The 24,010-nt window shown below is 41.3% G+C and overlaps 1 pseudogene; it reads left to right on the top strand.

Moving 5' to 3' along the window:
* Positions 1-3,032: 3,032 nt before the first annotated feature.
* LOC109478200 lies at positions 3,033-24,010 on the top strand (annotated as a pseudogene).

The following is a 24,010-nucleotide window of genomic DNA, read 5'->3' on the forward strand; positions in this document are numbered from 1 at the left end:
CCGAAGAGTAGTGTCCCCCCGACATTGTGCATTCGGTGTAGAAGGCACAATCATCATGATAAAGGGTTCCCCCTCACCCCTTCCCAGGCTAGGCTTCCGAAAGGTAAACGTTCTGTTATGCGAGTACAGCGTCTCAGTTCAATCATGCACCGAGCTTTCCTGTGGCCAGTTTGTCAGAGAAGACAGAGGAGACTTGTAGCTCTGGGTTGGTTGTGGTTCTACGCTGTCCTTGGACTCTCAAGCTTCTCCACTGCGCAGACCCCAGAAGATGTGAGGGAAGGTAGGAGAGTACTTGTTATGACATTCTTCCTTAACAATTTTCCTGATCCCCAGCCAGGAAGTCGGTCTGACACTCAGAGTCTGCAGACGACATTTGCCTGACGGACGACTCTCTCAGACGTTGCCCCTAGTTACGTCTATTATGGTTTGTGGGAACGAGAGCTGTGTCATAACACCGCCAGCAGGACACAGCTAGGGCGGTGATTTCAGTGCCTGGAGGTCACCTGAAAACAGCAGCTAATTCCGAGAACGACATTCCGAGGCGCCAAATCGTCGGCACGACTTGAGGGCGAGGGTTTTGTGAGAAGCTGAAAGGTTTGCAAAAGGTGATAGCTGTTGACATTGGCTGCCGAACCTATCAACCTGAGCTTGGATCGGTGCCACTTGAAATGGGAAGTTTGCTTTTGTTTGTCGTTGATATGGAGATATCTACAAGTAACCTTTAAAAACTCGTTTACAAAATGGTTTCGTTTCAATATTTATATACGCATTATTTCTAGTGTAGAGTACACAATATTACATCGCTGATGGAAATGTTGGTATAGCTAAGGGACTTCCGTACATCAGTCCTGCATTTTAAAATGTGATAAATTAGCACACATTTCGTCGACCTACTAAAGTAAGTTATTTGGAATAAGGGTAAAATCTAAGTAGCAGGGGCTGTACTGTTTGGATAGTCCTCTAATGATGATAGGTACAGTGTGGGGAGTGGGCCAAACGCACTATCTGTACAGATAATTCACCTGAAAATCGTTCATTGTGTCTCATCAGCCCATTGTGTGTCATCTTCAGTGTCCTTAAACGGTGCAAGAAGCGTTAAATAGGGCCCTACACTACAGGTATTAACGAAGGAATCTCAGTTAAATTGCGTTATTCCTTGTGGTGACACTGATGGTTGATTATCCGTCTGCATAACGTAGCCGTGGGAGACCACCACGCAGGGTCACTTAGAAAGCCAACTCACCCAGATAGTTGAAGAAAAAGGTAGGGTCAAGAACCCCCTCCGGGAAGCCCTGAATAAAACTGTACTCGGCCCCGTCCTTGTGCGACTGAGACTTTGTCAGACGGATTTGTTCCGCAGGGGACAGTCTTAGCCCCCAGACTAACGCGGTAGGGGAATAAAAGTCGTGACAAAAACGAAGTGTACGTTCACATTCAAACTTATCTGTAGAGACAAGTTATTTGTGTAGTCAAATTCACCCAAACCGTACTTAATTCACCAACAACGCAGGCTGTCGGGGGACAAGGGACCCTATTGTAATATGATATTTGTTTAGCAAAGACAGAATACTGCTATGTCAACGTTAACAAAACGTCGGGAGAGAAGAATTCGGCTTTTGCGTCTTTCATTATCATAAGATTTCATGCGAAGGAGACCTTTGCGCGCTGTCGTTGTCGCTATGACAACGGCTGTTAACACGTCAGACTAATCAATTGTGACCGCAACTTTTTCGTCACGCTTCTGTGTCGCACAAGAAGAGAATCGGGCAGTCCGTTTAGAATGAAGTCTAAATCATGTGTAATTGAAAGTCTGTTTGCACACAGATAATTCTGCCGGCACAAGTGTTTACTCTGTGTTTTTTCAGAGTCTAGGAGACGCAAACTTCTAGTCCAGAATCCATGGACTAATCCGAGCCCTGACAAAGCGGTCGGTTGTTGTGCCAGAGATTTTGTACGGTCTGGGCTAGACTGATCCCTATCACCAGGAGGTGCCCATTTGTTAGCATGATTTACGGTGTGAGTCTGTATTGTCACGTCTTCCAGGTCGCCACGGCCATTGGAGACAATTTTAGCCATCAGCTGGATGACGGATGTCCCTGTGTCTATCGGTAGTCATGATGTTCCAAACGCGGCCGCTAGATGGCATGTTTTATACCAAGTTATAGTACTGTAAGTGTCCTCGTCATTTCTATGTTCGCGTTATTCACGGAGACATGGGGCCAACAAAGTGCACCACGAACAATTCTGCCAGGATAACTTAAAGGTTTCACCAAGTGTCTGGGATGAACAAAGGTCTTTTTGTCTTTCATTGAAATACAGGCATGAAAAATACTACATCTTAGAAGTTAAAAGAACAATTATAATGAATTTTGGTAACGTCTAACATAAAGCATGCAGACTTGAACACCTGGAACGTGAACTAAGCCAGGGGTCAGGCTACTGTAAATCCTACAATGTTCACCATGGTTTTATTTTAGCGGTTTTCGCCGTGACCTCTTCACCGCAAATAGACGCCCCCAATGTATTACGACTTTGTTGCAGAACTGTTTCAACCACGGACTTAAAACAAAGCGAAAACCTCTTTTGCCCCTTCTGTACAGCAAAATTAGGTCGCTGCGAAAATATGTTTATCTGCAGTATTACACGTTAACAATGGTCGTTTTTTTTGGTCGATGAATGTATGGTGAAGGCGATGCTATGCTGTCAGACTGGTTGGGTCATCTGTCTCACCCACCAGCACGACCTTCACTTGAGGGACCGGGCTGTTTTTAAAAAGGCGTATTCATACACGACACGGCATTACAGATACAATCACACGTATAAAAGCAACGTCATGTTATCTATAATACTCACGTTGCGTGAGACGGGCGGCGAAAAATAACTGATTACTTTGTAACATTTCTCAATAGGCTCTAATGGGCTTTAAAACTGGCCTGGAATCCAGTCCGCTTCCAACGCTCGCTAACTCGGCAGTGGAGACTGGATTCCAGGCTAGGATAAGCCGTTAACATATGGATGGACATCAGGCTATATAGATTGATGTTCAGGCGTAGGTGACCAAAAGGCAGGTTGTACAAATGGAACACCAGGTGAAGTGACGTTTCTGAACGTTTGACACACTCCCCGGTGATAACAGTCGTTTCTTCCACTTTGTGACGATGAATCAGCCACGGTCATAATTGTCCGCCTTGATACCAGTACTCAGGAGCTTCGTGACAATTTGCATAACAAAAGAATCACTTTGTACCATCATACCTGTGCAATAGAGACAGAGATATAACATAGGTGTGGCTACAAGAAGGCCAGGTAAAGGGCGCGGTGGAGAAAAGCTCTCGGGATTTTTTCTCCAGTCGCCTTTCCTGTGCCGTTGTTTTTCTTTACATCGTCGGAAAACTGCAGTTTTTGACAGCACAACGGTCTACGAGGCCTCGCGCCAGCCGCAGATCTCAGGTACTCCCTTCTGTTCTGTCATGTCTTTGTATTGCCTGGGGTAAAATTGATAGGTAATGTACTGGAAGCCATTGTAGCTGTGTTACCGTTCAGTATCAACACGTCGTTATCAGTAGTTTGTTGTTACGGTCTGGTCACATTCGTCGATCGTAGGTCGTCGTACGATTCAAATTGATGCCGTACGATTTTTAGTCGGGCTGTGGCAGAACCAAGCGCCGACAAGGGTCTATTCAAAGATCGATATGGCCTGTTCGGTAACAAGGCATCTGAAATTTGTACATTTGTATAACACATGTACGACTGTTTCAAGAATGCTCTTTATAGTTTTCCGATTGTGTGATTGTCGTGCGACAATCGTATGACGAATGTGACCAGTCCCTACAGACGTACGGATGGCATACGACGACTTGTCGATAGAATCTATCTTAAAACTATCGGTAACCGAGGGAATATTCACCTTGTTGAGTAATCATATTGTACTGAAGAAAGTCGTTGCAAATTCTTCTCCGTATTTCTAAACAAAACAAAAAAAGAAAACACAAGAAAAAAATATGAAATATACATGTATATCAATATCATGGTATTTTTTTGTCGTGACCCCCAACCTTTCGCTATCATGAAAGGACGATGTCGGGAAGAATAGGGGCCAATTATGTTTTGAATTATTAATAGTATATTTCTCCAACATTCTGTTGCCGCCCTTTATTCCTCCTGACTCACCTATTGTTCCATGGTGCATCACAGTGCCACTAGTGTACTAGACAAAAGGTATGAGGTGTGGAGTTGTAGTGAATTTTCACGAGATTCTATCAGGTGAACGACATTGTAAACAAAACTTGTTCTTTTGTAAACCCTTAGGCGACATCCTGACACTGTGACCGGCCGAGAACACCTTGACAAAGATGGCGGCCTCGACAAGGCGAACATCGTTTTTTATCCTCCAGGCTGTCCTGGTCGCCCTTGTGATGTCACAAACAGTTGACGGTAGGCTTAAGTCCACAAAAGACGCCTGTACAAGACTTTCACCCTCTCTATGTGCTCATTTTCTACGCTAGATCAAAGATGTAATGCTTTGGCATTGGATGAATGAATTTTTATATGCCTTGTAAGTTATATACACATTTCTTTACTCTGTGTTTATAATATGGCAATCTTCTTGAAATCAGTCGATGGAATGCATTTCTACCCACACGTGAAAACCTGTCTTGTGTTGATTGATGCCGCTAACACTACCCTTGGGGAGGGTTGTCTGTATTGTTAGAGGTACAAAGCGCCCGCCTTTGTCTTCGCAAAGACTCAACATATACTCAGTGATCTATAGGTATACGGCACAACGTATAACAAAGGTCACTTAAGTGTATACGTGTCATTCTGGTTCTATATAACATAACCCACAGCTATGCAATTAAGAAATAAAACCATGATGGGCGTGACCCCAATATAACTCAAAACAATACATGGGTGTGGGGTTTATCATCCTTTTATTTGCCCCATTGTGCTTTTTAAAATATATGAGAAATTCCAGTGGACTGCAACAGAATTATTTTCTACGGGAGTTTTTCCACTGTAGACTTTCATTTGCCTTCGCTTCCAGTGCGAATTTTTACCCTAACCGCGGGCTTACAATCCTGGCCAATTATTCATCCTGTTTTTGTCGAATTCTTAGCTATACATAACTCCTTAGGAAGGCCTGGTGGAGGCTAGCTTCCTAGACCCGGGGAACAGAGATTGATGACATTACGGAAACTACGGTAGAAAAAATGACCACCTGGCCAATGTGAACACTTAATTCGGTACTTAAGTAATGACATTGACACAAGCGTCAAGAATCCTGTCTTTAGTGACAACTTGTCGACATAGCAGTTTATTTGAAAGTACATTTTGTGGTGTGGTTGGGATTCATACAGAGCAGAATTCTTAGAAAAATGAGCTACAAACTGTATTGTCTGTGAGGTTACTGAAGCTTCCATCGTGGCCTTGAATTGAGCCTCTCTTAGCATTGACTGTGAGTCAACACGTATGGAATGCGCCGGACAATGGAGTTGCGCCAATATTTACGTTGAGGAAATCTCTTCTAAACAAGCCAAAAAGTCAAGTAGCCGTTAGATAAAGGCCAGGGACGATAGACTCCAGGTCCCTATCACCTGCTGAAACTGGAAAGACCAGGTCAGGCCGGGCCCTGGGGCAGAAGGGACGGCTTGTATCTGTTCCCACGGTGCAGACGACAACATGGCGGGCAGAGGCAATGGTAGCAGGAGAGAGTATCCTAAAGTCCATGTTCGTGTCGCTCGGAGTTCTTTTTGTGTCGGTGCATTTTGCACAGGGACAGGGTAAGTGACAATAAAACCTAGCTGTAGACACTGAATATGTTAAGATGGCGCTATAGAAATAGGTTACGTACGAGACGAGTGCCAACGTTAGTTCTGTTATTATGGACTGGCAAGTTCCAGTAACAGTAACTGTCGAATGCATAGATTGCATTCTAAATATTCATCTAATCTCAACACATACTGAGGCAATGTTTGGACGCTCCGATATTTTCTGCAGTGACTGCAAGAATAGCGACTTTCACCTTTTTTTTATGACATTGAAAAGTAATCCATATGCTGATATAGCGGATCCTTGAAATGACCTGTTTTCGAAATACAATAGAGACTGCGCTTTTTATAAGTCTAATTGTATCGTAACGTTGGAAGAGAAGGTACGAGTTCGGGATAGTCGAATAACGACAATGGAGTCTGTGCTACTATTTCTAATCTATTTGCTGAAATGTCCTTGAAACACGTTCAACCGGGGGAATGCCACAACTCGCACACAGACGTTAGTGTACCTAATGTAGCGTTAATTGGTTACTGAAGGTGCCACTTTAGGACCTGGTCACATCGGTCGTACTATTGCAAACTAAGATAGCCGTGCATGCGTCGTAAAAATCCAGCTGTCTTGTCGCCGAAAAGCTGCCTTGGGTCATTGTCAGTCGTTGGTTTGTCAGAGCGTGCTTGGAAATTCCACGGTATCAAAATCGTATAATGATCTACAAATATAATGGCCTACGACAAATTAGATGTGCCAGCGCCGTTACCTATTCGCCTGGCTGACGTTTGCGACACTCATAAAGTCATATCGTCTTTTTCTGATGTGCGTGTGCTTCGTTGTAGTAGCAATTGTCCTTGTCCAAAATATGGACGAGTCAAAATTTTGTTGTCCGACGTCGCTGCACTTTAAGCGCCCAGCTATTAAGCACCCTCTAAAAGCTTCAGATCTTTAGATAAAAAATAAAGACCTACTTGTATGGAAAAACAAAAAAGTAGGCCACAGACAGTGCAAAATGTCATATCAGTTACGAAGAGAACGTGCATGTTCTGTGAAGTCCCTGTCACACATTCAGAACCCTTCTACGACAAGGTCGGCGCTGGGTTAGCGCTGTTCTAGCTCCAGTTGGCTCTTTCGGTATGTTTCAAATTTCGGTAGACGATCGACTTTTTAAAGACTCGTAGGCAACCACGCTGACCAACTCCCAACCACCTTGCTCTTCACGACCAACTCCAAATTCCAGAGTTATCAACCAAGGATTAAACTTCATTGAAGTGTTCAAAATTCGTTTTTCCTAGAACTATCGTAGTGTGACACTCACTGCCACTATACACTAGAGACATCCTCACTATATAGCTTGAAACAAAACTTGAATATCCCGGAGGCCATGGCCGGCTACGCGTGACAGGATCTTTCTAGGCACGGAAAGAAACGTAACCATTCGTGCGTCGGTAAGCACACATGGCTCGCTGAACTAACGTGTATCCAAGGACTTATCCCGGGGAGATTAAGGTGGAGTAGATAGGAGTGTTAATACCGAACAATGTGACTGTCATAGCAACTATTGTCACACTGGGTGGGGGGAAATACTGGGTGTGGTACAACATGACACATGACAAAGAAGAGAAATGAAAATATAAAATTCTATGCGGTTACACAATTTTTTTAAAATTTTTGAATACCAGAACACATCTTGTTATGATCACAATTTTCTATTGTTCAAATAAGGTTGGCATTAGGTTACATGTATATGGTGTTTATCTTGTTGCATTCTGTCCTCTTTTACATTCTTGGACTTGATGCAGCTCAAAATGGTAAGCTGCTTATGATATTTCTTCCATTTTACTTATCATGCTATGGTATGAATATTTTCACACACGTTCTTATTGCAGTTGCCTCACCAATACATTGTGTGTTAATATTATAGTCAGAAAAATCTCAAGGGCATATTAAGCAGTTTCTAGACTGTTGTGCATTTCCCTGTTAATTTAAGCACTAAGCAATCCCTCAAAAGGTAGGATAAGAAGTAGAGGTAAAAGATATCTGAGAAATACTGGGAAAACCACTCCCAAACTTTCATCATTTACAGTAAACACAAGTACCTGGTACTAAATATGCTGATTATTTTTCATATCTAACCAGTGCATTTGGCCCATGTAAGGTGTGAATATGCAATTAAGTTCATTGTCATTGTTGATGATGTTGCATACCTTGACACCTGCTCTTGTTTGTCCGACTTGTTCAGATGCGTGTAACATCCTGTCCACGTCACAACTGGGGCAGTCACCTGTCGAGATCATTGAGAGTGTGGATGAAACATCACCACAGGGTATGTGTTACTGTGTGCAGGTTAGGCCACAGCAAGTATATCTTGTGTATGACGTTCTCTACAGACTTCAAATGTAATGTAAGAGAATGAAACAAAAAGGGGCAAAAAATTTTCAGCCAAAATATCACACTCAACAAGTGTTTTATTCCAGACCTTTATTCAAGAAGTGCAGAATTTTAGTGACACTACTGTGGTAGCCTGGTACCACCATCTACACTTTAATGCTATGGGCCAAAGTTGATGAGGTGAACACAGGTGAACTTTTATGGCATTATACTTTATTTCTGCAGGTACTCTGATTGATACGCTGACCTTCGCGGCTAATAGCATCAACGACTTGACCTTGGAGTACATCAACCATGAGGCTGGTGATGATGCGAGCCTTCTCAACCCCACCAGCACCTCCATAGTGAACGGTAACCTTCAACTTGTGCTGTCTGCCGCTGGGGCAGTCACGGTGCAGGAGAGAGATGTAAGTATTTTCTTGATACCCTTGCCAGGAAGGTGATGTGTCCAGCCCATGTGCCTGAGAATAACTTCAAAAGTCATTGACAGATTGTCATGATATTTGTTAGGTTGCTTGGCATTCCTTGGTTTTGTAGGACCATGTATAGTTGTTAGGTTGGTAGATGTTTGCAAATTGAAGAAATTACATGAAATTGTTTTTTTCTGCATTGTCTGCAGGGTCCTAGTGGTGTTCAGCAGTTCTCTCTGACACTCAAGTGCAGGGTAAATAGAAATAGACATGAGGTAAGGCAATGCCTGGTAGGGCTTCTAAGCAATTTTGAATCAGTATTCTGATATTAACTGTCATTATTCTGCCAGGGACCCCAAGACTTCAAAATGGTGTTATCAAGGTATCCTCAAGAATGTCTATAACACACTAGTTGTTTAAATCTGAAGTGTTGCTGATGCTGCATTAGTAGATCTTTTGCAATCCACTGTGTTCTTTCAAATGCGGTGGGGGAATAAGGTACATGGTGGAAAGGAATTACCTTGGTCAGATATATTATGTAGAAAAGGTAATTTTAAAAAGTGTAAATCCAGTCGACCTGGAAAACAGTTCCTAATATGTAATATTTCCATTTAGCTAATACCGCATAAGATATTCAAAACTGAACAAGGTAAATGGAAGAAATTGAAGTTCAACTGTGCATTCTTCCCTTGGTTGTACTTCTCAGATTTTACATCCAATCAGAGTTTCAATCACTGATGTGAACGACAATCGTCCTGTGTTTCAACAACCATATACTGCTGATGTATATGAGGTGGGATCATATAAGTCAGTGTACCCCAAGCAGCAACAGTCTGATGGTCTTTGAGTATCTGGCACAGTGCTCCAACTTTCAAATCCTGGAAAGCCATTTACAGTTTTGGCCTACATGTCCTCCTAAACAAAGTAATTTAATTTCTAAGAAGTATTTGTCGCTACATTGCTTTGTTTGCAAAGCTTAGTAGTCAAAGATTGGAACGCCATGCCTAGACTACACTACTAGCCATCAGATTGTTGGTCATTTGGAAATCTTTTCTTCCTTATTGTGAATGTCTTTCCTGGCTACCACTAGGTTTTCCATCCTATCAGAGTGAGTGTGTCTGACATAAATGACAACAGACCTGTCTTCATCCCAGCCAGTCCACCAGCGACCTCTATCAGTGAGGTATGGAGCTGCAGCAGAAGCAGCTAAGAGTCACACTGGGTAAAATTATACAGCATGCAAGGATAGTCTGGGATCTCTTCCATTCACTTTTACAGGTTCTTTCAATGTCTAGTTTTCCACTGGACTGGACTGTTGTTTTCAGCCAGACCAGACCAATTTTTCCACCAACCTCTTCCAACTGTATCTGTTGAACTTTCTTCTTTTCCCATTAAAAGTAAAACATTTCTCTGCAACATGTCTTAACCTTTCTGTGTTTTAATGGTTTCAAAGTCCCTACAGTGTACATTCTATGCCAAACACAGAGAATTTTTCTGTCAACTTTAAATTTCCCCATCTTTTAAACAGATTCAACAAGGTACGGAACTTTTCCCAGTGGTAAACAACTGAATTCAGACTCTTCAGACTGTTTTCACAACTTGTTACCTTCGCCAAGAAGGTTATGTTTTCAGAGGCGTTCGTGTGTGTGTCTGTCTGTCTGTCTGTAAACACGATAACTTGAGAAGGTTTAAATGGACTGACTTGATATTTGGTAGGTGGGTAGGTCTTGATGAGACCTCAAAATGATTAGATTTTGGGCCACCTGGCGGCTTGTCATGGTACTGCAGCAGAACTTCCGGTTTTGATATCTCAAGATCCAGACATGCTAGGGTGACCAAATTTAGATGGTAGATAGCTCTTGTGCTGGGGATGAAGTGACATGAGTTTGAGCCCCCTAGTTGCTTGCTCTAGAACTGCAGGGGGGTTTAAAGGACAAATGTTTAAAAGAGGATAACTCAAGAACCGATTGATGGATCATCGTGATTTTTGGTATGTAGGTAGCTTAAGTGATGCTTTACATAATGATATTACAATTATGCAAATATTGATGTAATTTGCATAATTAATGAGGAAATTCTATAAATCAGCTGCATTCCATGATAGGAAGTTTAAGCTTTAGTAACATATGTTATTAAGAACGAGAGAAACACAGGCAAATATCGATTATGCAAATGGCGACTTAATTTGCATAATTAATGAGAAAATGTTATAATTGCATAGTGGTAACTGCCTGAAATTTCATACTTGGGGTGTTTGAAAGTTAAGTGAAGGTGAACATAATTAAACATAACTTATTCAAATAAGGACCACATTTGCATAATTTATGAGGAAATGCTATAATGGCATTTTTTGTTAAGATAAGACTATCTTTTGGTGTAGAATATGATCAACAGACTGATATAATTCATGCAATCGAAGATCCTATTTGCATAATCAGGGTGATTAGTATATTTCTTATTCATAAAGGCTAACATCATTTGGCGAAGGTATGAGATCGTGGAACTCTAGTTCTTTTTCCTTTCCATCCCCCAGTTCTCTTGAGGGAATTGCATGAACTTCCTAGATGTCCTTGCATTCTGTAGATTTTACCCAGTGGACAGTGGCTTGTACAGGGTTGCAGGCCATGCAGGTGTAGAACTGTTACAGTAGTATGATACCCAGGGTGGAACTGTAGAGTGAGACCAGGCAAAACTGCAGTAGATTGGCTGTTAACAAACTGCATGGCTTCCTTGATCCAATCACACAGGTAAAAGCTGTCCAACAAAATGTATTGGTGCTGCACAGCTTCATTTTTTCAAAATGTTCAACATAAGAAAGCTACACAATAGAAGAGACACAGAAGAATATTCTTCTTGCCTGTCCATCTCATAAACCTGTGACCTCTGTTGCTTTGTTCACTTGGTGGCTTATTCAATGCTTATTTACTCAAAAGCTTATGTTCCTTGATTTTGTTGTGTTTGTTCACTTTGTTTTATTTTAGCTGCAAACTTGGAGTTTTTGCAATATACGCTACTTAAGATTGGCTTTAATTAATAGAGTACCGGAGTAGTATAAAATAGAAATAGATAACTGTGTTATCTGTTCAGCACTGAGCACATGAGTATGGGAGTTGAGCACTAATGCTGTAGTTATGATGTTGGAGGAACAAATGTATTTTGATCTGTTGCTTTCATTATGATAATCCCTATGACCTTTTGTAGTTGCAAGCAGTTGGTACGACCGTACTTCGTGCTCAAGCGACTGATCTAGACATCGGTGCCAGTGGCAATGTGCAGTTTTTTGTCCAGAACAACCCCAATGACCCTGTAAGTATATCAGATTGCCTTGTACTTTACACATTTGGTCCTGGACTGGCATTTCCAGCTTCCAGACTGGAACCAGACTCTTCCCATCAACCCTTGGTCCTCCTAGTGTCTGAGCTATGACAGTTCCTAGCGTTACAAGGTATGTTATAACCTTGGTGAGAATAAACCCCAGGGTATCATCATCTGGACTTGTGTTGTGTTGCCCCTATGGCAGCAGTGCTACGGGAGTGATAATGATCATCCGCTGTATACATGGGTATATTTTGGTCGGTTATAGTGTTACACCATCTTTGTTTGGTTTGCAGATCAAGAAATATGTTGTGTGACTGCTTTAACAGATCTTTGGCATGTTTTTCCTCATTTTATGTAACATATTGTGACATGCCAGTCCATATCAATAACACAACTAAAAAGCTGGACTAACAAACGACCACAATCATCTTGTCTCTCCCTCCAGATGGCTGATGACTTCTTTGAGATCCCCCTGCCAGCTCAAGGCTACATCACCCTGAGGACTCAAGTGAACTATGAAGCAGCAGATAACACTGACCACCAGTATCTGCTGATGGTCACTGCTGAGGTTTGTGATGTCACCACGGATCTTGTCTTAAACGCACATCTAGATTTTCAAATCATTTACTTGCAAAAAACATGAATGGTGACACAATGAAATGTATTATATGTAAAAAGAAGTATTAAAATTAAGTAAAAAGAGGAACAGTGAAGAGAGAGGAAGGTAAAAATGGCCTATGCTCCTTCAAACTAACCATACAAAATGCACAACTGTAAGATGTACACAGGGTCATATCTTGATTATTGTCATCTAAGAGAAAAAGATGTTCCCAAGGATTAAATTCAACTAGATTTAGTCCCCACATGTATTCTAACAGGTTGGCTTGTACCACTGGTCAGAACATACCCAGGTATCATCTTGCTATAAATGTTTTGGCCTGTTACACCTGATCTTCCTCTGGTTTCAGGACCAGGGAACAACTCAGTTGACTGCGACTCAGACCTTCACCATCAACATCCTGGATGAGGATGACCTCCCCCCGGCCTTTAACCCCTGTGTCAGGGACAGTTTGTCTGATCCCTGTAAACCTGTCACCTACACTGGGGAAGTCACCAGTGGGGTGAATGTAAGTACAGATTGTGTTGTATTTTCCAAGCCTCGGATCACCAAAACACAACAGCTGTTTAGAGTTGTTGTGAATGTCTTGGTTTATTGTTTGTTATTGTGAATTTCTCACTGATGCTGAGGCACTTCCTCCCAGCCTGCATGGAGATCATTTTGACCTCCAATTTGACCTCACTTCCTCCAAGCATGTGGATTGACCATTTTGATCTCCAATGAAATTTACAGCAAATAATTAATGATTAATAATTATGCGTATGACAACATGATTATAATGTATATCCAGTTCTGCTGTTATTCAATCATTTTTGTCTTCATTTTAGAGTGGAGCAGTATCCAATGTGAATCCAGAGCCTGTGAATGCGTTTGATCAGGACAGAGACCTTCAACAAGCTGACCAAACAGCCATCAAGTATTCCATTGCTGATGGTGAGGAAGTTGTCTTCATAATTTATCCATTAGTTAAGAGTTTGAATTGTCTTTGAATAGTACTTGGTTAAAAAAATGTTGACATTTGGACATTCATCCATATGTTTGTGCATCTATGACCTAGCTTACCAGTTTGAATTTTGTGCCCTTACAGGAAGTCCATCTACATATTCAGACAAATTCCAGATTCATGAGGACACTGGAGTTGTATCTGTACGTCAGACCATCAACCGGGTGGACGCAGCCAGCTACATACTCAAGATAAGGGTAGGGTTTTTACACTCAAATACATGAATTCCTGATAGCAGATTGTATATTACTAGAAAACCAGGAACAGTTCTAATTTCTCACATGCACCCATGCTCATTGAAAACAAGAAATCAAGGATCTCGGGCTTGCATGATATATTTTTTGTAAGAATTTCTTCTTTATTAAACCTGCCTCCAGTTTGTACATTGTAGTGTCTAACCAAGGAGGTTTATATAATACTTGTAATAGTCAACGATCTAATTGGTTATCTTCCCTGGGAAGATGGTGAAATCCCAGGCAATTCTGCCAGGGGGCGTAATTTCAACTCCAGTCATAAAACACAAGGTGTCATGAGTTGAATGTACAATAACAATGACATGGTCCCATTACCTGCTGCAGGCATACCAAGAAGACAACCCATTCCGGCTTGCCACTGCAGACATGACGATCACAGTCAACCCATCTGGTAATGAACGACCTGCGTTTGATGAGTCTAACTACGTAGGCTATGTATTTGAGAACGCCCCCACCGGTACCACAGTTAGAGGCTCATCATCTGCACAGACACCTCTCAAGATCATGTTGTCTGATCCAGATGTCCTGGTAAGGCTGGTCTATCATTGGTCAAAAGTCTAGTTTAATTTCTAAATTTTACATGTTTTATATTTTATATGTTTAATACCTAAGTAGTTTGTGGTATCACTCTGTGATGAAGACTTCGATATAAAGATTGCAGCATAAACATTTTGAGTCAGCTGTTTACAGTATCTCTATTGCAATGTTAACACAAGCTAGATGATATATATAATAAACATAACTTCCATTCTACTTCATCATCAGGTATTTTGATTGTGACCTAAGTAGCTTGTATCCCACTGCTGCCACCATGTTGTGATATCCTAATGCTTGTTCTTGTCTTGTTCTTCCTTAAATGTAAATGATTTTTTTCTCACTGGAGTATTGTTTATCACAATATTGAATGACAACTTTTTGCATTAAGTACAAATTGATTTTGGAGATGGCTTTGTCATGCATGATATTGTTAACGATTAGCATGCGAACTCCAGCCCTCCAAATGTTGCTGGTTTACAGGTGACACAACATACTACTAGTATGTTTGAAAGCATTTTGAATTCATTAACACATTTTTTTATGTTTTCTTTTGTTCATTCTGCATGTCCGTATAGACCAAGCACCAGGTAAAACAATGATTTATTCTGTGACAGTTGCATTGTATGAAAGTATCCAGCACCAAGATTGTATATATTATGCATAATCATGACATGAAGCACCGGCCTGTTTCTATTCATAAACCATTCAGCAAGCAAACCGAACAAGGTGGTTTATCAGGTGATTATGAGAACTGATCAGGTGAGATGAGAAATCCTAATTTAGGGATTTTTGAGAAACCTTTTAACAATTTAGGGTTTTCAGCCTGATTAAAAATGCTTGAGTGTGTCAACTCCAGTAGGCAGAAATGGAGAAATACAGGCATTGTGCCAACCTCATGTGTTAGAAGAGACAAATCTTTGCTTTTGATACCCCATGTAATCAAATTATGAAATGGATGCTCCTGATTGGCCAACCCTGACTGTAATGATTTGTCCAGGATGGCAGTCCTGCTGTGACTGTAGAGGTGACAACCCAGCCAGCAGGGAATGACGACAAGTTCATGGTGACCCAGGGAAGCAGCACGCGGGAGTGGTACGTGCTGGCAAACGGGGCCTTGGACGCTGAGACTATAAACCAGTACACACTTACAGTAAGTCAATCATACTACAATGGGAACGCCCTATGTTGGGACACCCTTATATGTTCTGATGCCCCTACACTCTGTATTATGGGACTAGGGTTGTCCCAAGATAGGTTGAGTTGTCAGAACATTATTAGAACATAGGGGTGTAACCTACTAGGTGTAACAATACATTTTGGCTGGAATGGTGTTCTGCTTTATATCATTGTTAATATAATTTTTCTCTCATTCTTTCCTTACAGATCACAGCACGTGAAACTACTGGACCAAACCCCCAGACCAGCAATCCCTCTGTTGTTACCATCAACATACAAGATGTCAATGACAACACCCCGGTGTTTAACAGTGGTACTGCAGGCACTGCGGCCAACCCTCTGACAGGAGCAGTCAGCATTCCTGTGGCAGACGGCACTTCTGTAGCCTTGACTCCGGTAAGGCAGCTTCTGTAGAATGGACAACTAGTCAGCGTTAAGTTAACTGCAAATCTGACATCTCCACATTCAAGTCATCCGCAAACATTTGTGTGAATGTAGGAATTAGAGGTTGACATGGAGGAATTCAGAAAGCTGAGAATCGCATTAAGTGACATTCCAACCCTGCACTGTTTTTACCTAGTCCTCATTTAAAAAGCATGTCATGCAATTTCCTTGGCTCTTCTCATAAATTCACAAAAACCCAAAAAATATTTCCCAGATTTAGTCCAAACTCTCAGACTTCTTGTTAGCATTGGGAATGAAGGGATTAATTTGATGATACGCACTAATTTACTGAACAGAGTCTTCAATGTGTTCCAGGGTACGCCGCAGTGTTCAGACACAGACACAGGATCCACCTTCACATACCGCATCGACCGAGTCATCAACGGTGTCACCAACCTGTTCAACATCAACCCCAACACAGGGGACATAACCGTGGCCTCAGGGGCCGGGCTTGTGGATGGGAGAGTCTACACTGTTGTTATTGTGTGCTCTGATGGGCTGAAGTGAGTAAACAATGAGTCAGCAACTTTATTGCTTCAAGCACTTGTATAAGATTTGGCAATTTTATGCACAGTACTGCCTGTAGACAGTACTGTGCATAATCCAGTTAGTTTTACTAGTAGTTAGTACATGTAACCCTACTTCTGGACCAAGAGATCATGACACAGTCAAATTGACCTATGAGAGACACTGGGCTGTTAAAGAGTTAAAAGATTGACAGTTCCTGTGTGTTTCTCCTGCTTGCAGTGAACGTCAGGGATACGTGGACATCACAGTGACAGGGACACAGAACAACCAGCCCACCTTCCCCCTGACACAGTACACCACCAGGCTGGGGGAGGAGGCACCAGTCAATGGCCCTGTCACTACGGTCACGGTAAGATGAGCTTATAATATCTACTGGTTTACTTCACAGAATTGCTCTCTTATTGAATAATAACAGAGGCATGAGTCAAAGACTCATAAAACATTGATTTATTAATATTATCATCATGTATTACTAAACTAAGATTTATAGCTAAACAGTACAGGAACATAACCTAAAGAAAACACATAAAAATCATATCCTATATGTACACATACATGTGTTGAAATGTTCACAAATTAAATTGTGAGTCCCAGAACGTTTTAATTGTTATTAATATTAAATCAATATTACATCAAATACATTTGTTAATCTAACTGTTGAAAATGTTTCAGGCAAGCGACCCAGACGGTAACATCCTGACCTACAGCCTGGGGACAGGAAACACAGACAACGACTTCCAGATCAATCAGAACACGTAACTGTTCTCCAGTTTATTTTCTACTTCAAATCCAAGATCTCACATTTCCAAATTTAATGATTAATGTAAGTACTAAAGTTGAAAATCATACAAAGAACTAATCTGTAACCTATTTCCTGTCTGTAGTGGTGAGATCTCAGTTCGGAATACTCTGGACTACGAGAGGACCCCGTCTTACACTCTTCAAGTCTTGGCTACTGATGTAAGTAATGGGTTCTTTATCAGAGATACAGATTCTGAGTTTTGTAGTAAATTAATTTCCTAACTTTAGATACTTGAATCATTGAGTTTCTCATGACTAGATGATGATGATGATCCATTCATTCATTCATTCATTCATTCATCCATTCATTCAATATGATGTTTAATCCATTGAAACACAGAATGGGTCTCCTGCCACCACGGCCACTGCCACAGTACAGATTGACCTGACCAACGGGAATGACAACTCCCCGACCTTCACCGCTCCAGCCAATCCCAACCAGCCCATCGAGGTCGCAGAGGGAGGGCAGAATGGAGATCCCGTACAATCTGTTCAGGTGGGTTCACGCTATCAGGAACTTATGGATCAGTAGGTTCTGGACTCTAGTCCCAGCTTGTTGGTAGGGTTTTAAATATGGCATGTGATTGACAGACAATTGCAATCCTTTGAAATGAACATTCTAATTTATGAATGCAATCCAAATCAAGAGTTATCCTCAACTATTCATTGAGTTCATTGAGAATAACTGGTCTGAGATCACTGTCAACCCATTTTTACTGGTGGTTCTATTGTATCATGATTACTGCAAGTCATAATTGTTATAGCATGAACCATATAAATATTACTTGTTCTTGAACAGGCTACAGACCCAGATGGAGCTGGTTCTGGTATCACCTACAGTCTGCTCAGAGGAGGGGACAAGTTAGTATCTCTGCTTACAACAGTTACTTCATTTTAATGTGTAATGTTTTCAAAATCAAATACTTTCTAACACTCTCCACTCAACTCCTGTTATGAAGTTTATGAGCTCCATCTCTATCTAAAGGTTAGAATAATGTAGGTGGACAAAAAATTGCACTCAATTTTTTAGATGTTTTCAGGAAATTGCTGCATTGTTTTTCAATTGCTTAAATAGTACCACATCAATTTAAACAGAGACGACTTTGACAAAGCACTGTATGCTCTATGCATCATATTTTACATCATGAAATCAGGGGTCACACATACAGTTTCATTTGCTCAATGGTCGTTCAACAATTGCTGTCTAGTGGCAAGGGGGCTTCAGCTGCTCTAAAAAACTTTTCATGACTTCCTTTTCCCTGGGACAGGTTTGCCATCAACCCAACCACAGGTCAGATCACGAGGAGAGGACCACTGGACCGGGATGACCAGAGGGAGATCCCGGTCACTGTACAGGCAATGGACTCCGGGGGACGCATAGCATTACTGGATCTTACCATCCAGTGAGTAACGTCTGGGTAACACGAGTCCTGCAAAATGCAGCCGTCTTGTTATAAAGGGCTGTCCTAGATCCTTGTCAGTGATTGTTTTGCAACAGCCAGCTTCAAAATTCTCTGGCATCAAAATCTTTTGACGACCTGCTACAAATGTGATTGTGCTATTAACATGAGGCACAAGTCCAAAGTGTTCAAGGAACATTTCGTAGAAACAGTATCTGAGCAGGCATGTCCTTAAATATGTTAAAATATGGCTCTGTGTAAGAAAGTTCCCATAAGAAATGTATGTGTACATGTTTTCCAAGGCTGATACAGAATATGCTATCTCTCCTTAGTGCTGAAATAAAGGCTGTTTTGAGGTTTTTGTTTTCCCAAGTATCTACAAGACTGGTAAAACCCTTGGAATCCATCTCATGAACTTTGTTGTACAATAAATGCATAAATTATGCATACAGGATACGAATCTAATTATTCATTTGTTGACAAACAACAGATTGACTGATGTCAACAACAAGCCCCCAGTGTTCCAGGATAACGAGTTTGCCCGGCGTCCGCTGAGCCCACCCAACGCTGAGTACATTGTGAATGTAGATGAGAATGAACAAGCCATGGCCATCATTGACCTTGAGGTACAAACAACTCTTGACCTTGAACCATCTACATGAACTTACAAGTTACATGGGTATTAAAGTAGGAAAAAGTAAGTAATGATACTAATTGTTGAAAATGATTAGAAAATGCAGCTGTATGATAATGGGATACACATTCCAACCTGATCTTAACATGGAAAATTAACATGTAATTCAATTTCAACCATATTTGAAGAAGTGAATGAAGGATTAAACTAACAATGAATAGTTCAGCAGTGTAGCTCTTAGATGTTTAAACTATTGATGTCACCATTTTTTAGGCTGCCGATCCTGATGTTGGAGCCACTGTGCGGTACAGCAGAGATAGTGTCACACCAAATACTGGAGAGACTCTGTTCACTGTGAATGAGATCACGGGAGTCCTGTCCACTACAGGTGGGTACATACATGTACACGTACATGTGTGTTTACAGGTGTCCTGTCCGCTACAGGTGGGTACATGTACAGGTGTGTTTACAGGTGTCCTGTCCACTACAGGCCACTACAGGTGAGTACATATATGTACAGGTGTGTTTACAGGTGCCCTGTCTACTACAGGCCACTACAGGTGGGTACTTGTACAGGTGTGTTTACAGGTGTCCTGTCCACTACAGGTGGGTACATGTACAGGTGTGTTTACAGGTGTCCTGTCGACTACAGGTGAGTACATGTACAGTTTTGTTGATAGATGTCCTGTCCAATACAGGTGGGTACTACATGTACAGGTTATGATGTTGAAATTGCATGCAATAGTCTAAAACAGATTACAAAGATCTAATCAATTTACTTGTTGTAACATCTCCAGAGGTGTGTTGTTAGACTCTGTAACATCATTGGAATGTTTCCCCCCCAGGCCCACTGGATTTTGAAAATGTTACCCCTCCTCGGTACACTGTGGTCATCCTGGCAGAGGACACAGCCCAGGCTGCACCCCATCTCAGCAGCAGGACATCTACAGCAACTGTCACTGTCAATATTCAGGTGCGCCCAATCTCGGTCCCAATGTGATTTTTTATTACTTTCAGCTGCAGTATTGTTTGGCTGGCTGAGTTGTGGGGTTGTGTCTCTCCTTCTTTCTTCAAATAGCTTCAATTATAACAATAAGTATAATTGAATCAATTTTGAATCATTTGAAAGTCAGTGTTAAAATAGGAGATGAATTATTATGGTCTCTTTTTGTGCAGTAGTAATTTATTAATGTCTATACTTTATTTGCATCCAGGACAAGAATGACTTCCCACCAACCTTTGAGGGAACTCCGTACAGTTTCTCAGTAAGAGAGGATGTTGCTATTGGTACATCTATAGGTCAGCTGTCAGCCACTGATGCAGACAATCCGGTACTTTTCACTCAGTCTTCCTGATTCATCCACACATAGACAAGCAGGAGTTTTGATGAACAATCACTTAGGTGGCAGTAGATTCCAACTTAACTGCAAGTCTCCTTATTTGATCTTGAGCATGAAATTTCACTTTTGTTAGTAGCAAGGCTCAAAATTTATTTCAGGGAATAGGTACACCAAGCCTAGCCCAAAAATTTAGGAGCACAGAAAAAAATTTGTGCACAATATTAGACAACGTAGAATGTATGACTAGTAAAATGCATTACAAACCTTACTGCCTGTCTTCAGAACTTAATTCTGATATTCTAAAGCTATCTTAATTTAAAAAAACAAATAGTACAACAATGGTTGCACTGTAGTAGCAAGTTATACAATCATTCAGTGTTGTATATACATATCTTCTCATCCATATGGTGATATTTCTTTATATCAAAGCAAAACAATTCAGCTGACGCTATAAAAGTGAGTATTGATGTAGAAACTAGGCACATGGCAGTGTAGACAATAGTGTAGAATATATCATATAGGAACACATTTAAAGGGAATATATGACACTAACAAACCACATGTGTTTTTTCCTCACTTCCAAATCAGTTCTGGGCTGTAAGTACAAATGTGGCCTTCCACAACTTGTGACTTGCTACAGGAATGTCATGCATGGAATTTTGCATGGCAACTGGCTGATCTTGTGCCTTCTTTTGAGTCACAGAACACACAAGTCATAATCAGAACTGGTTGGCATTGACCAGTGGTGCCTAAGCATATGTACAAATTTTAGAAAAAAAAAAAAAGGCACTATGCAATGCTGCTGAACAGGCCATTCACACAGGTAAAGGGACCTGTCCTTGGTGCTGAACACACCATTCACACAACTTCAGGGCCCTGTCCTTGGTGCTGAATGCACCATTCACACAGCTAAAGGGACCTGTCCTTGGTGCTGAACACACCATTCACACAACTTCAGGGACCTGTCCTTGGTGCTGAACACACCATTCACACAACTTCAGGGCCCTGTCCTTGGTGCTGAATACACCATTCACACACCTGAAGGACCTGTCCTTTGAGCTGAACACACCATTCACACAGCTGAAGGGACCTGTCCTTGGTGCTGAGCACACCATTCACACAGCATAAAAAGTCTATTCTTTTAACTTATGAATTTTGAATACAGCAATCATAAAATACAATTGCTTAGGCACCCTTGTTTACATGCTCAGCTTTTTTTGAAACAAAAAAAAAGCAAAAAAAAAGCACACCAAATGATTACATAAACTGTAATGTATGACAATGTCTGTTTGAGAATGTTTTGTGGCACGAGTGTTGTCTTCAATGGATATGTGCATGCTTGCACGAAGGCATGTTTGAGAGTGAGGCGTGAGGCAAGTTTAACCCTCTCCCTGCTGCATTTGGATACATGTTTGGTGCATGGATGAGTGCTTAGCAGGGAGAGGGTTAACACCACACAACACATTGTGAAACTTGGACTCACATAAGCATTGCATGGTTTTCATGTTTAACAAGATTTTACCATCTCAGATCCAAGAAAGGTCTATGGCATGCACTAACTTCTGAGTACAGAAGTATTTTTTGAGCTGTGGGTTTGAGTGTTTTTGCATACATGTACTAGTACAGAGTAAGTTTACAGTACATGGGTGGGGGAAGATTGACAGGCAGAATGACAGGAGGTCAAAAGGTCAGACACAGGGAATGTGATTAACTTGAAGGTCATGAAAACCAGAATTACTTCCCGGAAGTCTGAAATATCTGATTTCTTGTTCAATCTGTGAATGATGAAGGGTTGAAATAATTTGATTTTATTTGGTATCATATTTTCCTGTAGCAACCGCAGTTCGCCTACAGCACCTACACAGACCCAGCCGTGCAGAACTCAGATGCAGCAGCTGCCATGTTTGCTGTTGACCCGATGACGGGTGATGTTGTCACCAGAAGGAACCTGGCCAGCGACTATGCCAACATCAATCAATTCCCGGTAAGACCTCAGAGCTTTTTTTGACAATCAGTCAAACAATATCTTAGTGTGATCTTATCCTATACTAAGGGTGGTATTGTGGTTTTAGAAATGTTGACTTAAGATCTGAAGATTCTGGTTTCAAATCTCTAGCATTTCACAAATATCTTTCCCTTGGAAAGGCATATACATGCACCCACATTGTACTTCCTCCTCAGTCCAAATCATCCATACATGACAACAAATGTATAACAGTCATACATGTATACTGTGTGATGACATTTGTAAATCTAAATGCATATATACCAGTAAGATAGGCAATCCTTGCAGTCGTTGGCATACAAAATTCCATGTGAATAAAGTTTGCTTGATTGTTTGTCAAATTTTGAACGAGTGGTTTTGTTGTTCTAGTTGTTGGTTCGAGTCAGTGATGAGGGTCCACCAGTGATGAGCTCCACTGGCACAGTCACGATTGAAGTCACTGAGCGAGGGTCGGCTAATGCTGTGTCCTTCACACAGAGCCAATACACGTAAGTCATACTGCAGTACTCTGTAAATTGTGATGTATTTATGATACTTTTATATTTGCAGTCTTTGTAGACTTTATGTTTGCAGACTTCTCACCCACTGTGAGGATAAAAAATTGTTGTCTGTCATTCCATTTCTAGACCACAGTTTCAATGTCAAGTCCTGTCAACTTTGACGCATACTTGTTTTTATAATACAGAGGGACAGTGGGAGAAAATGCAGCAGCTGGGACCATTGTGGCTTTCACCAGGGGCATAGACATCTCACCGAGCAGGAGCAATGTGGACTACACAATTGTTTCTTCCCAAACAACCCCTCCAAGTAAGCTTGTCAGAAAACCTGAAAGAAACTTACACTTACTTGAATAACTAATGCATTAAGAACAGGCATGTTATCAGTGTAGAAATTGTAGAATTTCGGTAAATGTTGGAGTCAACAGTTATTATAATATTTGATTCTTACAGAAACAAGGAATCAAACATGTCATACCTCTGCAAAATATTCAGGGTTTTTGTGAAATTCTTGTTTTTATTGATCAACTGCAAATTTCTTGTTAATTCTGCCAAATTGCCTTTCCCGGTAACTCCCTTATGGCAACAGACATGCATATACTAGTACCAGGAAATTGATGACGGGAAATGAAGTAACATTTCTGGGATCTTCAACCACACTTCCTCTTTGATTTTCCGAGTCTATGATGGTTATCTTTATGGAAATTTCATTGTTTTCCCTGCCCAGCCTCTGCAGACACCACAGGCTACTTCAGGATAGTCCGTCCTGCCAACCTGAATGACCCCCTCATCCTGGAGACCACTCGTGCGCTGGACTATGAGGATATCCGACAGTACCTGCTGACCGTACAAGTGGCCCCCTCAGGATCCTCTGGTACCACAGGCCGTAG

This window comes from Branchiostoma belcheri, unplaced genomic scaffold (assembly GCF_001625305.1).
Source record: "Branchiostoma belcheri isolate BF01 breed outbred unplaced genomic scaffold, Haploidv18h27 scaffold43, whole genome shotgun sequence".
NCBI classification, from domain to species: Eukaryota; Metazoa; Chordata; class Leptocardii; order Amphioxiformes; family Branchiostomatidae; genus Branchiostoma; species Branchiostoma belcheri.